Raw genomic sequence first — 13556 nt, 5'->3', positions numbered from 1 at the left:
ATGGAGTCCCTCAAGAAGAAGCGGAAAATTTTGTATGGTTCGAAATAGTATTACAAAAGTGTGACAAACGGCAGGAAATTATTCTGTAATAAATGCAATATTAAGATGACTCCTGTACTCCACAGTTACGAAGCTACAACTGCTGCTGATCTAATGAACGAAATGGTCTCACTCATAATTCAGATGTGCAAAGAGGATACTGATTGCAACAGTACTGTACATTGGGGTGTGCAGAAATAACCTGTTTTGTACACCTCTACTCCAACCATATGTTATTCCCTAACCACTGCAGAAACTTTTTTTTTTTTTTTTTTGCACATCTCTACGACAACCCTACATCCCTCTATTCCCCTATTATTCCACCCTACACTCGACACACTGGCGGTATTCTGTGATCGTCCTACCATGAAATATAGACACCCTTTTTTGCCCAGTGTTTCATTTACATCATAGACCCCACACTAAGAAGGACTGAGCTGCGTGTGTGGTGTGGAGTGATGGAGAGCACTTTTCTACTCCGTCATCCCTAGCATCATTATTATTATCATCATCGTCACAGTCACCGTTATTACAATGATCATCATCATCATCATATTCACAGTATTTCAAATGGGATAGACAGGATTCAGACCTAGGAAAGAGGACACACAAACAAACATAGGAAAACTATCACCAGGTTTCCAATGAAAGCAGGCAACACTTTCACTCACTCATTATTTCCAGTCTTTCAAAAATGCATGAGTGAGCGAGGAAAAGTATAATTGCGTGTGTGTGTGTGTGTGTGTGTGTGCATCATTCAGATGACGTACGAGTTATTTAAGTCTTGGTATTACCAGGCGAATTTTTACAACTTAAGACAGACCTCTCGTACTGAAGGAGTTTGTTAATGATATATATACCTTATCCCTCCAGTTGGAAAGGTTTCGTTAAGCTGAGTTCTATCGTCTGAAGATAACAATAATAAAAAATACTTTATCGGACTGAAGGAGTTCATTAAAGAGGAAGCAAGTGTGTTCAGGTGTTTCTTAACCTGAGACATTTGACAGACTTTTGTTGGTCATAATTAGCGTCAGTAATAAATTCGCCAACAACAAATATTCTTCTTCTTACAATAATACCTCATTTGAAACTTTCATTCTCATTCATTGTCTCTTTGGCTGGATACAAATTCTATTCTGAGAATTTAATCGTCGGAACGCAACTAGAATAAATTACCTAGACACCGCGAGGACAGTGAAAAGGGTAGAGAGATTATACATAATCAAAGGCGAAAATTCTCTCTCTCTCCTAATACATCATTGGAAACTTTCTTTGTCATACAATAACGGTTTGTCTATGTAATTTTTGTATGAGATAAACAAAACTGTCATGCGTTTAACATTTTGAAATACCAGACGCCAGCATAACTGTCAAAGGGTTATGGCGGGGACACATTCTCTTTCTCTCTGTTTATATATATTATATCTATCTATCTACTTATCTCTCTCTCTCTCTCTCTCTCTCTCTATATATATATATATATATATATATATATATATATATATATATATATATATATATATATATATGCAAGGAAGGAACCAAAGGCCAAGAGCTGCAAATTATTCCCTCAGAGAGAGAGAGAGAGAGAAAAAAAAAAATAACAGCCAAATTCGAGAACGTTCATTTCGACGCCTGGAATTTACTGCTTTCGAAAAACTGGAGATCATAGGCAAGATCACATGCAATATGGAAGTACTCATATCATAGACAATCTCTTATCATTGTCTGGAAGCTTGTTGGTGGCACTGTTGTTGACGTTTCCTGCACCAAGCATGAATGTAGCAGATCAGAAACATACTGCAGGTGGAGTGTCGGTCTGTGTTTCTCCTCGGTAATAATGATACCCAGTACCGGTAAGGGTGTTCAGCAGTTTGTCCACATATCACCATTATTGCTACCGCAGCCAGCAATACATCCTCTTCCATTGACATAATGAGGTACACTGCCACAGAACCGTGTGGACGGTGTCTGCTTCAAACATGCTTAAGCCTTTGCCTTGAGCAGTGTTATCAGACACTGCCACGCACAGTACATGGTTGCAGCATATCCTTGTTTCAAGCAGTGGTTGCGGACACATGCCTTCACGCCCTCCCTTATACAATATTTGATCCTCTGACTGCGTAGGTCTTTTTTCCACTGAATACAGTCCTCGTAAGTTGATGAAAAAAAAAAAAAATCAAATGTGATCAACAAATTGGGTAGGATTAAATTAATACATATACATAACTTTCTTCCCAGTTAACGGGAGAACTATTCCTCTCTTACGTATCTTAGTGGAGAAAGTGCCTGCTTATTATGTATAAAATATGGGAACTTTTTCACCTTTATGATTAAACCTTTCATGTCAGGATATTCCTTTAGCTGAACATAATCATATCACAGTCGCCTGAATAAACATCTTATGTCAGTCTTTTTGTCTAGATAGGCGTTAATGCATAATACAGAGGTCTGTTGACAAATTTCCTGCATATGATAACGTTGTACCCGTATTTTGACTAAACAGAGAAAATAATTTTAGCACATGGTGGTACTATGGGACCTCTTGTGAATGGCTTAGCCTGTGGGGTGAGGCGGGCAGTTTGTAATGGCCTGCACGACGAGTGAGATGCCGTGTGATCCTTTTCACTGGCCAGCCTGTTAATTCCTTCTTTTAGTTGATTAAGGTCTGTTTGTGGTCCTGAACCCTACTCAACCCTTGTGCGATGTGGGAAGCTGATGATGATGATGATGATTATTATTATAGTAATGACGACACTAATTCTGACAATAATGTTGATAATGATAACCAAGACTTGTATTCTCCACCACATCACAATAGAGCATAACTTGAGAGACGGAGCAAACAAACTAACAAAAAACAAAACACACACACACACACACACACACACACACACACACCGCTCGCTGGTGCAGTGGTAACGCTCTCGCTTGCCAACTGGTGGACGGGAGTTCGCGCCTCGCTCAGGTTGCGAAAAGTTTCACTGACGAAGTGGGTGGTTACTGTCCCCCTTGAGCAAGGGGACGGGTGTGTGCGTGTGTGAAGGTCACAGCCTTGCCCTTAGATCGGACTATATGAGCTCTCAGCTCCCTTCCGAGAGGGTAAAAGCTGACGATCACGACCATCAAAGTGATCCTGACCGACCCGGTGAATTACACACACACACAAAGGAAAACAGTTCGCCTAGTACCCACAGAGTAAAGACTGAGGTAGGTGATGGAGAGAGAGTGATGTATAGGAAAGAGAGATTTGGTCACTCCTTCCACGCACAGCCGCCCTCCCTCATACGCTTCGCCATCCAAGAAAATTTATAGGACACAGATGTTTGATAACTTCGGCTAGATCGAAGCAAACACTACTAGTTTTTAGCTGTTTGTGCTGGAGAGGGACGCCTTCGTGAGGTGGCATCGATATAACTGCAGCACAACTACCTGGTTATACACACATCCCTGCTCTCCGAAGGAAGATGGTGGACTGCAGGAGAGGTACAGCTTAAGCTCCCAGTCCATCTGGTTCATGTTTTTGATGAACCTGGGGCCATAACAACAACAACAGCTTTACAACTGGGGCGACTTTGTATGAGCTGGATACGACTTACGGTAGTCAGTTCTTTGCATTGGGCCAAGATGTTAATCAGGAGAGTCTCAAACCATCCCGTTGCGTTGAGCTCTTCAGAGGCAAATAAATGAGCGGGATATCACCCGAATTAGATTTACAGGTTCTCAGGTCACAACCACAACGTTGCCGCCGCCGCCGCACAGAGGGTAGGTGTGGAGAAACATATGAAGAGGGTGTGTGTGAGTGGCGGCAGGGAGTGGACATTAGCTTTGTTAGAGAAGCTTGCAGAAACGTGAAGGAGGCTGACTGTGAGTGGTGGTGAGCTTTAACAGTGAGTATGAAACAGCAGAAACATGAAGTAGGCTGGCTGAGTGGTGGTGAGCTTTAACAGTATTGAAACAGCAGAAACATGATGGAAGGCGGCTGTGTGTTGTGGTGAGCTTTGACAGTGAGTGTGAAGCGGCAGAAACACGAAGGAGGGCGACTGTGAGTAGTGGTGAGCTTTGACAGTGGGCATGCAACAATAGAAACATGGAGGAGGGCGGCTGTGAGTGATGGGGGAAGTGGCAATGCGCCTTGATGGACCTGAGTCCTTAATCTCGTTGTTTAATTAGACTCCCTAACACCTCTTCCATACCAGTTTATTTCTGCGTATGGAGCGTTGGTTTTTTCGTGTACCATATTTATGTAAAATTAGTGATATCAATAGCATAAGAGAGAAAATTAAATGCAGTACTCAGGATAAATGGCTAAGATACAGTGTTAGTTAATCTCCTAAGCTGAAGAGTGTACGGGTCTTGAAAAGGTCGATTGTTTCTCTATCATTCGCTGCTTTACTGTAGATAATGTGGAAGGAATATAGAATGAGAGACTGACTAGGTGAATGTGTATGGGTGAGGTAGAGTGGAGGATGGGGAGGAGGAGGGGGAAGCGAACTACGAAATGGAGGGATGAGCAGGAGTGGTATATGAGAGAGAGGGTGTGAGTTGGAGAAAGGGCAGCCTGATGGCGAAGGACAGGGTGACATGGAGGTAATTCATCTGTACCCACTCCTTCCGGGATTAATGTGTTTAGCTATAGACTGTAGATTGATAGATAGACAGAGATAGATAGGTCCTCACCTTTAAACTAAGAAAATAAAATCTTTAAGTGGCAGGAATAAAACGAAAAACTGGCATGGTACTGAAGGGTTTAATGACTCCCTGCAGCCAGAGAGTAATTAGCTGATCTTAATGGGTTGATCTGATCTTATCTACCCCATTGTATGTCCTAATGACCCTGAATGAAGCTCCGCCCTCATTATTTTATGTATTTTGTGCTCTCTCTCTCTCTCTCTCTCTCTCTCTCTCTCTCTCTCTCTCTCTCTTATTCCCAAATCCATGCTTCATTGTGTCCTCGCCGACTGGCCATTATTTGCACACTATATTGCCGCCTAATTTGCATGAAGGTGTTCGCTCCTCAGAAACAAGAAGGCAAATGATTCTACAAGCCCTTAAGTACTGAAGAAATTATTTATTGCTCTTCCTCCTACTTTCCTTTCAGCTTAGGGCCGCCTTCTGAGTGGTGTAGCCTATACGGCTTTGTAGCACCTCTTCATTTCCGATTTATTACCTCCGCCAACGAAGCTGGTGAAAGTTATGAATTCACCAATGTTTGTTGCTTGTCGGAATCGAAAGATTAGACAAGCATGTTGGTTAGTTCCGTATGTCTGTCTGTCTGTCTGTTTGGTATGTCTGCTCTCTACAGCCAGAATTTTGCGCCAATCGTTCTGAAAAAAAAATTCAGAAGGTAGATATCCATAAACCCTGAAGCCTACTGTTTTTCATCAAAATCGGCCAAAGGTCTTGGGCTGGGTGGGGGGTTGAAACCCCTCGACGGCAGTGGATCCGGAAATCGTCATGATCTGGTGGCCGGCCCTCCCCAGCACCATGTGCTCAGAGTTCGAAAAAGGACTTTTTTTTTTTTTTTTTTTTTTTCTTACGGAATTAAAGTGAAATGTCCAGCGCCGCACCTGGCAATGCAATTTTTAGCCTCCTAAACTCATCCTGTGCTGCGCAATGCAACTTTCGCCAAATGACTTCCTACAAGCTGGTGAAAACTAAGCAGACAATCGGATCCATAGAGGTAGGATTAGGGTAGAGTCGGCGGGAGAAGGCTCCGGTGAAGCCAGAGAACTGTCAAACGGCCATATTGGTCAAGTCAAGAGGTCACGGCAACACCTACCTGACTTGAAGAAGATTGCTGTGCACTCCTACCTCTATGGCTGTGCCCATAGAGGTAAGAGCCCTAATCCTACCTCCGTGGGTGTGGCCATGAGATTATTAAGCCTTTAATACCTCCAGCTGTGTGTCCACCTGGTATTCCTCAGGGAGAATGCCAGAAACAAAGTAGATTTCATTCTACCTCTGGTTTTAGTTGTAGTTCAGCTGTGGGTGTGAGACGTTCTGTCCTAAGTTGTAACTCACCATCAAATAACCTAAGTCTCCAAAAATGCCCACCACCTGTGCCGCATTTGGGTGTAAAGAAAGAGGAGATAAGAAATCTGACCCATCCATTACATTTCACCGGTGAATATCTTTAGAGTGAATTATAATTTGTAAGTGTACATTATGTATATGACTGGAGTTAGTAAAGTCAAGCTGAATATTATATAGAATAATAGATATAAACTTTTTTCATAATGTGCTGATGTATATTGTTTTAAATCATCTATCTGTCTTCCATCCTTCATTTTACCATATGTTCTTAAATGCTTCCTTTTTTTTCATTCATTAACTACTTTCTTTTCTCCTTCCATTCATAACCTACTTTCTTCCTCATGTTATCTGTTTGCAACTAAGAAAACACTCGCGCCTGGTCAGCGGAACCAAGTCAGACAGCTGTCAAAGGGGTCGCCACCATGTTGGTCAAGTCAGGTCTGTCGGCCTCACTCTGACCTACCCTTGGTTAATCCCTTATGCCGCCTCTACCTACTCCTACCTCTATGATCGGATCCATCCGGCAAGGAGGGAAGGGGGGGGAAAGAGGGAGGAGGGGGGAAAGAGATGGGAGAGAAGAGCAGAGGGGGAAGAGGAGGGAAGAGGGAAGGAGGAAGATGGGAGGGATCCATCTGGCATGCACTCTGCCTATGACAGAGATTCGGCAAGCATGTTGGTCAGTTCCTCATGTTTGTCTGTTTTTCCGACTACAGATCACATTTTTGCTTCAATCGTTTTGAATAAAAATCAGAAGGTACATATACATAAACCCTAGAAGCCTATTGATTTTCATCAAAATCGGTCAAGGCGCTGGGCTGGGTGGAGGGCTGAAACCCCTCAATGGCCTAGAGTCCAGAAATAGTCGGGACCCAGTGACCGGCCCAGGCACCACTTTCTCAAATTTCAAAAATCTATTTTTTTTTTTTTTTTTACCAAATTGAAGAGAAACGTCTGGCGCACCTGGCGATGCAATTTTTAGTTTTTTAAACCCATCCTGTGCTTCGCAGTGAAGTACGAAATATTTTGCTAAATGACTGGCTACACGCCGGTGAAAATGCAGACACAATCATATCAATCCGGCAAACACTCTGCCTATGGTAGTTTCATCTGTTTGTTTGTCTTTCCACACGATATCTCCAGAAGTTCTCGATGAATTTCAATGAAATTTTGTCGAAGGGTTGGCCATGGGCTTAGGAAGAATTTATTAAATTTTGCGGCAGATCCGGATCCGGATCCGGATCCTTCCGCATAATATCTAAAAGTTCTCAATGAATTTCAATCAAATGTTGTGGTAGGGTGGGCCATGGGCCAAGAAAGAATTGGTTAAATTTTCGGGTGGATCCGGATCCGAATCCGAATCCTATGTATCCTGCAAAATATCTCCAAAAGTTCTCAGTGAATTTCAATAACTTTTGTGGAAGAGTGGGCCACGGGTCAAGGAACAATGGATTAAATTTTGGGGTGGATCCGGATCCTATGTATTCCTCACAGTATCTCTACGGACCAGATCCGGATCCTTTGTAATGGCTATGGCACTGGCGGAGGTATGTGCTCTCTGGGTGCTTTCTACTTTTACACTTAACATTATCTTGCTTACTACTCATATCGTTTTAATATCAACATGTTTTGCATCAATAACATACCGTTCGAGTACATTTTGTGAAGTAATCTGCAAAGTAAATCGCTGAGGAAGAGGTGTTACTAAATATGCAAAACCACATGGAACACGACCCTTCGACTCAGTAATATACGTTCAGGGCCGAGTTACAACGCCCCCCTCGGTCGTAAAGATACAGAACAATGTGTCATGACCACTTAATGATGCACGACTTGGCTTTGGGAGGGAAGGAAGGAGTCAGAGAGAAAGAGAGACAGACAGACAGAGGGGCGAGGAGGAAGGAATGCCAATCTTTTGCTCTTTTGAGAGGAGGCGTGGTAGAGTCAGGGGCTAGGCTAACGTTGACCAGGGGGCATAGCTATAAAGAATCCTGACTAATTTTTTCATTAAACAATCGTGTAAACCAATTAATGATTATCACTGATCGGTTTGTTTGTAAGTTTGGTCATATTACTAAAAACCCGTAATTTGTGCATTATTTGATAGCTGTAAATGTAAAGACAATAATACTGTATGTTCAAGCACTCTTATGCATAACTTAAGCTTGGGAGAATTTCTGAATTCTGGGTAAGATCATTATAGCCATAGGAAACCACCCTACGTCCCTGGTAGGAAAACCTTCTGCCAGCTTGAATTCGAACCCGAGGGCGACAGCACATTCTCCACCCAGACCCGAGACATCTATAAACCATGTCACCGAGGCCAGCTGTTACCTATAAACCTGTCTGTATTAGCTAAGCATTTAACATAACAATAACGACTCTGTTATCAACTCAGCCGTCATTATATTTGCCTGTTTTAATATACTGAACTGCACCCTCCTCTTGATGTTTTTGTGGCCCCCCCAAATCATCTGGACGTGAATACGGTGGCTTGCAGGCTTAAACAGCTCGTCTCCTGTAGTAAACCGTCCTTCTGGAGTGATATGAAGGATGTATGGAACATGGCATCTCCGTCGCCTGCATATATCGGTGCCACCACGTGAAGGTGTACGTCTCCAACACCATCTCCCCTTCTACGATCACAAGTGAAATTAAAAAGAAAAAATCAGGAAACTTTAAATCATTAGTCCGATGAGGTACTTTTATTCTTTTTGTTAGATTATTTTATTCAGTTCACGACAGCCCCCAAGGTGAGAAGTAATAAAGGTTTCATCTAACTTTTCCAGTTATAAAATCTATCTTAAACTTAATAAAATTGTCTGGTAACAGAATAAAAAGTCACCTGATTGAAAGGGCTAACTACTACTGGCAAAATGTGCATAAATGTTCTTTAGGAAGTTGCGTTTAACCCCTTCAGTTCGATGGCGTATTTTCCAGTAGTTCTAGTTACCACTTGACGACTGTATTCAATAATGGAAAGACCTCTCGTAAGTAGTGGTCTGATGAAGGCTGTATATAACTCATCCAGTTCGAAAAGTCTGTTCTTTCGGGTGAATAAATTCATTCGAATGTAACAAGCATTGAGTGAACAATACATCATTAGGTTGAAGGAGTCAGCCACCTCACTCCGATGGCTTTTATTTTTTTTTTTTATTTTTTTTTTTTTACCCTCACAAGATCGTCAATAGCTCTGGAGAAACCATTGGAACTGTTGGTGATGAACACATCTTCATCAAACCCACAAATACGAGTTGAGTAGAAATGTTCTGAAGTATCAGATATATAATTTAAAAAAATACGTCACCGCACTGAATGAAATAAAGTATATAAATACTGGATCACCGGTTGAGGTAAAACTCTCCAAAACATTTAGACTGAGGAGAAACACGTATAGCGAAATCCTGAAATCCCTGTTTCTATAGAACGTTTTTTAGCAACAGAGATATACCCGCTTTTCGATCAGCCCACTCTAACTGTGCATGCTTTACCGGTGTACTAGAAAAGCAAAATTTTGCTCTGAAGTATTTGCAAAACCTTCATATTTTCCAGCCCTCGAACACCGAGCAAAACCTCTGAATATCTGCAAACCTTCAAATATCCGCATAAAACCCTTCATTCATTTGCCAAGCCACAAGCACTGTGCAAGTGGTCGACTGTTTACAAACCCTAGAATATCTGCGAAATATTAGATATCTCCAGAAACTTCTCGATACTTGTAATTCCCAATGTTGTGCCAAAATATTCAACTAATCACAAGCATCCCAGTATCTCCAACCCCTTGAATATCTGGAAAAACTGCAAACCCTCAAATATTAAATACTTTTAAAATTTGAGATATATGTTGGTGTGATGGTTGCGGAGAAATGGGTGGAATATGTTATGAATGTTTTGAGAGTAAGCGATAGGATATTGGTTGTGAAAATTCTGTTGGGAAGAAAGATAGTTGTGATTATATCGGTATATGCTCCACAGGCAGGATTGGATGAATCAGAGAAAGATAGATTTTGGGATGATTTAATACGTGTAGTGGGTGGTATGCGGGATGATGAGATAGTGATTTTGGGAGGGGACTTAAATGGTCATGTAGGTGAAGCAGCCCAAGGTTATGAAGGAGTGCATGGGGGATGTGCATATGGTCTAAGGAATGCAGAAGGGAAAAGGATACTCGAGTTTGGGGAGGCAACGGACATGATTGTGTGCAACACATATTTTAGGAAAAGAGACAGTAGGTTAATTACGTATGAGTCTGGGGGAAATAGCAGTCAGATAGATTATTTTCTGGTTAGGAGGGCCGATACGAGGATAGTCAGGGATGTTAAAGTTATAGGAAGTGAGGAGTGTGTGCAGCAGCACAAACTATTGATTTGTGATATGGTGCTTAAAGAACAAATGATGAAAAAGAGGACTTATGTACCTAGAAGGAAAATATGGAAGCTGAAAAACCAAGTAGTAAGGGATGCCTTCTATAGCGAGTTGAGGAGAGTGGTAGCTGAACAGGGAGCCATAGACAGAGGCGTTAATGAACAGTACAGAGCCCTCAAGAACAATCTCTTGAGAGTTACTGATGTAACATGCGGCTGGACAAGAGGACCACCAAGACATAAAGTAACTTGGTGGTGGAATGAGGGTGTAGAAGCTGCAATTAAGGAGAAAAGAAGGCTTTTCCGGGAATGGAAGAAGGGTGGTAGCAAAGAGGAATATTTGGCTGCCAAGCGTAGGGCTAGGAGAGAGGTATACAGGGCAAAGTCTGAGTCACAGAGACAATTACTTGATAACCTAAATCATGGGGAAAGGAAAAATATATTTAGGGTGGCAGGTCAGGTGAAGAGGGATAATCGGGATATCAAAGGTGAGCAGTGTGTGAAGAATGATGAAGGAAGGGTAGTGGTGAACAGTGAGGATTTTAAAGATGCATGGAGAGAGCATTATAAACGGTTGTTGAATGAGGAGTTTGACTGGGACAGGGAAGGTTTGGAGCCAGCAGATCCAGTGTCTGGCCCTTGGCCTTTGATTGATACTGCTACTGTGAGTGAGGCAATAGGCAGGATGAGGGTGGGGAAGGCAGCAGGTGTGTCTGGGTTGACTGCCGAAATGTTGAAGGCCTCAGGCGATATAGGGGTGAGTTTAGTCACTGACCTGATAAATAGGATTATTTATGAGTGTGTTGTCCCAGATGATTGGCTGAAGAGTGTAATTGTAAATGTGTATAAAGGGAAGGGTGATGCCCTGGAAAGAGGGAATTATAGAGGTATAAAGCTTTTAGATCAGATAATGAAGGTAATGGAGAGAGTTTTAGAAGGTATGATTAGAGAAAGAGTGAATATTGATGAGATGCAGTTTGGGTTTATGCCAGGTAGGGGGACCACAGATGCCATATTCATTGTTCGGCAGCTTCAGGAAAAATATATTGGTAGGAGAAGGGATCTTTATTTTGTTTTTGTTGATTTGGAAAAGGCCTTTGACAGAGTCCCTAGAGAGGTGGTGAAGTGGGCAATGAGAAAGCTTGGCTTGGAGGAGTGGCTGGTTAGGGTGGTTATGGCCATGTATGTGGGTGCTCACACCCAGGTGAGAGTGAATGGAGATTTGAGTGATGAGTTTTCCGTGAATGTTGGTGTGCATCAGGGGTCAGTCTTGAGTCCCATGTTGTTTATCATGGTACTTGAAGCCCTTTCACGTGACTTTAGAAACGGACTCCCGTGGGAGTTGTTGTATGCTGATGATTTGGTGTTGATTGCAGAGAATGAAAGGGAGGCGGAGGAAAGGTTTAGGAAGTGGAGAGATGGTATGGGGCAAAAGGGTTTAAGGGTAAATGCAGATAAAACAAAAGTGATGATATCTAGGGTTGGTGGCGGTACTGTCAAAGACGAGGGAGAGTGGCCATGTGCAGTTTGCCACAAGGGCGTGGGAAGTAATTCCATCTTGTGCGGTGTGTGTGATAAATGGGTGCATAAGAGATGTAGTGGTATCAGAGGTAGACTGCGAGATAATGCTGATTTTATGCGTACGGCGTGCCGGGGTGAGCAGGTGGAGATCGTCAGACGTGAAAGAATTGAACTTGCTGGTGAATCTCTTGAGTGTGTGGAAGAGTTTTGTTATTTAGGAGACATGTTGTGTGCTGGAGGTGGGGCTGGAGCTAGCTCTGTGGCTAGGGTGAGAAGTGGTTGGAAGAAGTTCAGGGAGCTCTTGCCTCTCCTGACATTGAGGGGCTCTCCTACGTGCTAAGGGGGTCTTTGTATGCAGCGTGTGTTAGGAGTGTAATGCTGTATGGCAGTGAGACCTGGGCAGTGAAGGAGGAAGACATTCGCCGGCTTAGACGTACAGAAATGACAATGATTAGGTGGATGTGCAGTGCGTCCCTGCGTCCAAGGCCTGGAGGGGCTGGGTTTACAATGGAAGAGTTGAGAGGTAGGATGGGACTGGAGTGTATTGGTGTTGTGATGAGGAGAGGTAGATTAAGGTGGTTTGGACATGTGGAGAGGATGGGGGATGAGTTGGGTGAGGAAGGTGAGAAGTGTTAATATTGGGGGTGGGGTTATGAGGGGTAGACCGAGAAAGACATGGGACGAAGTCATTAAGTGTGACCTTAGGGTTAAGGGACTGAACAGGGAGGCTGCAATGGATCGTGCAGCATGGAGAGCCGCCATTAGGTGACCAAGGCCGACACATGCAAGCATGTTGGAGCCTTTAAAAACGAAAACGAAAACGAAAACGAAACGACTATTTATATCTGAATATCTGAAAACCAATGAACATCTATAAAGCCTCGAACATCTCTAAACAAAACAAACATTTGCAAGCCTTTGAATACTTGCAAACCCTTCAATATCGGCTAAAGGAAGTTGTGTGTATGTATGAATACACACACACACACACACACACACACACATATATATATATATATATATATATATATATATATATATATATATATATATATATATATATATATATATATATATATACTGTATATTTATATGGGGGAGGCTGTGGCTCAATCAGTAGAGAGGTGGCCTGCGGTTCTACCGGACCCAAGTTCAAATCCCCGCTGGGGCAGGGAACAGTTTAAGGATTTGAATTTCATGTAAAGCAGACTTTACCAATCTACCAGAAGACCTGCAGACATGTCGTAAAAATACCCCCGCTAATACCAATACACCAGTTCTGTATGAGACAGCCTTAGCATGTATTCAATATGAACGGTGGGTGTTAGCGCCGAAGTGGTGACATGTAGAGGTGTATGATATGTCGGAGGACTACTGGGCCTTGGGAGCAGGCTGTGCAGCCTTTGCCCAGAGTCAAGCATATATATATATAAATATACCAAACCTTGAGCATATATCTAGACCCTTAAATATCTGCAGATCCTTGAGCATTTAGAACTATCGGATATTTAATTGCGCTCAAAAATTTGCGGACTCAGTCAGCATAACCATCCAGTATTTTCAAACCCTCCTACCAAGAACCCTCATTTTGCTTAGCCA

This window comes from Coenobita brevimanus, chromosome 13 (genome assembly GCF_032717465.1).
Source record: "Coenobita brevimanus isolate Jiangsu-jjx chromosome 13, ASM3271746v2, whole genome shotgun sequence".
NCBI lineage: Eukaryota > Metazoa > Arthropoda > Malacostraca > Decapoda > Coenobitidae > Coenobita > Coenobita brevimanus.
This window is presented reverse-complemented; position numbering follows the sequence as displayed.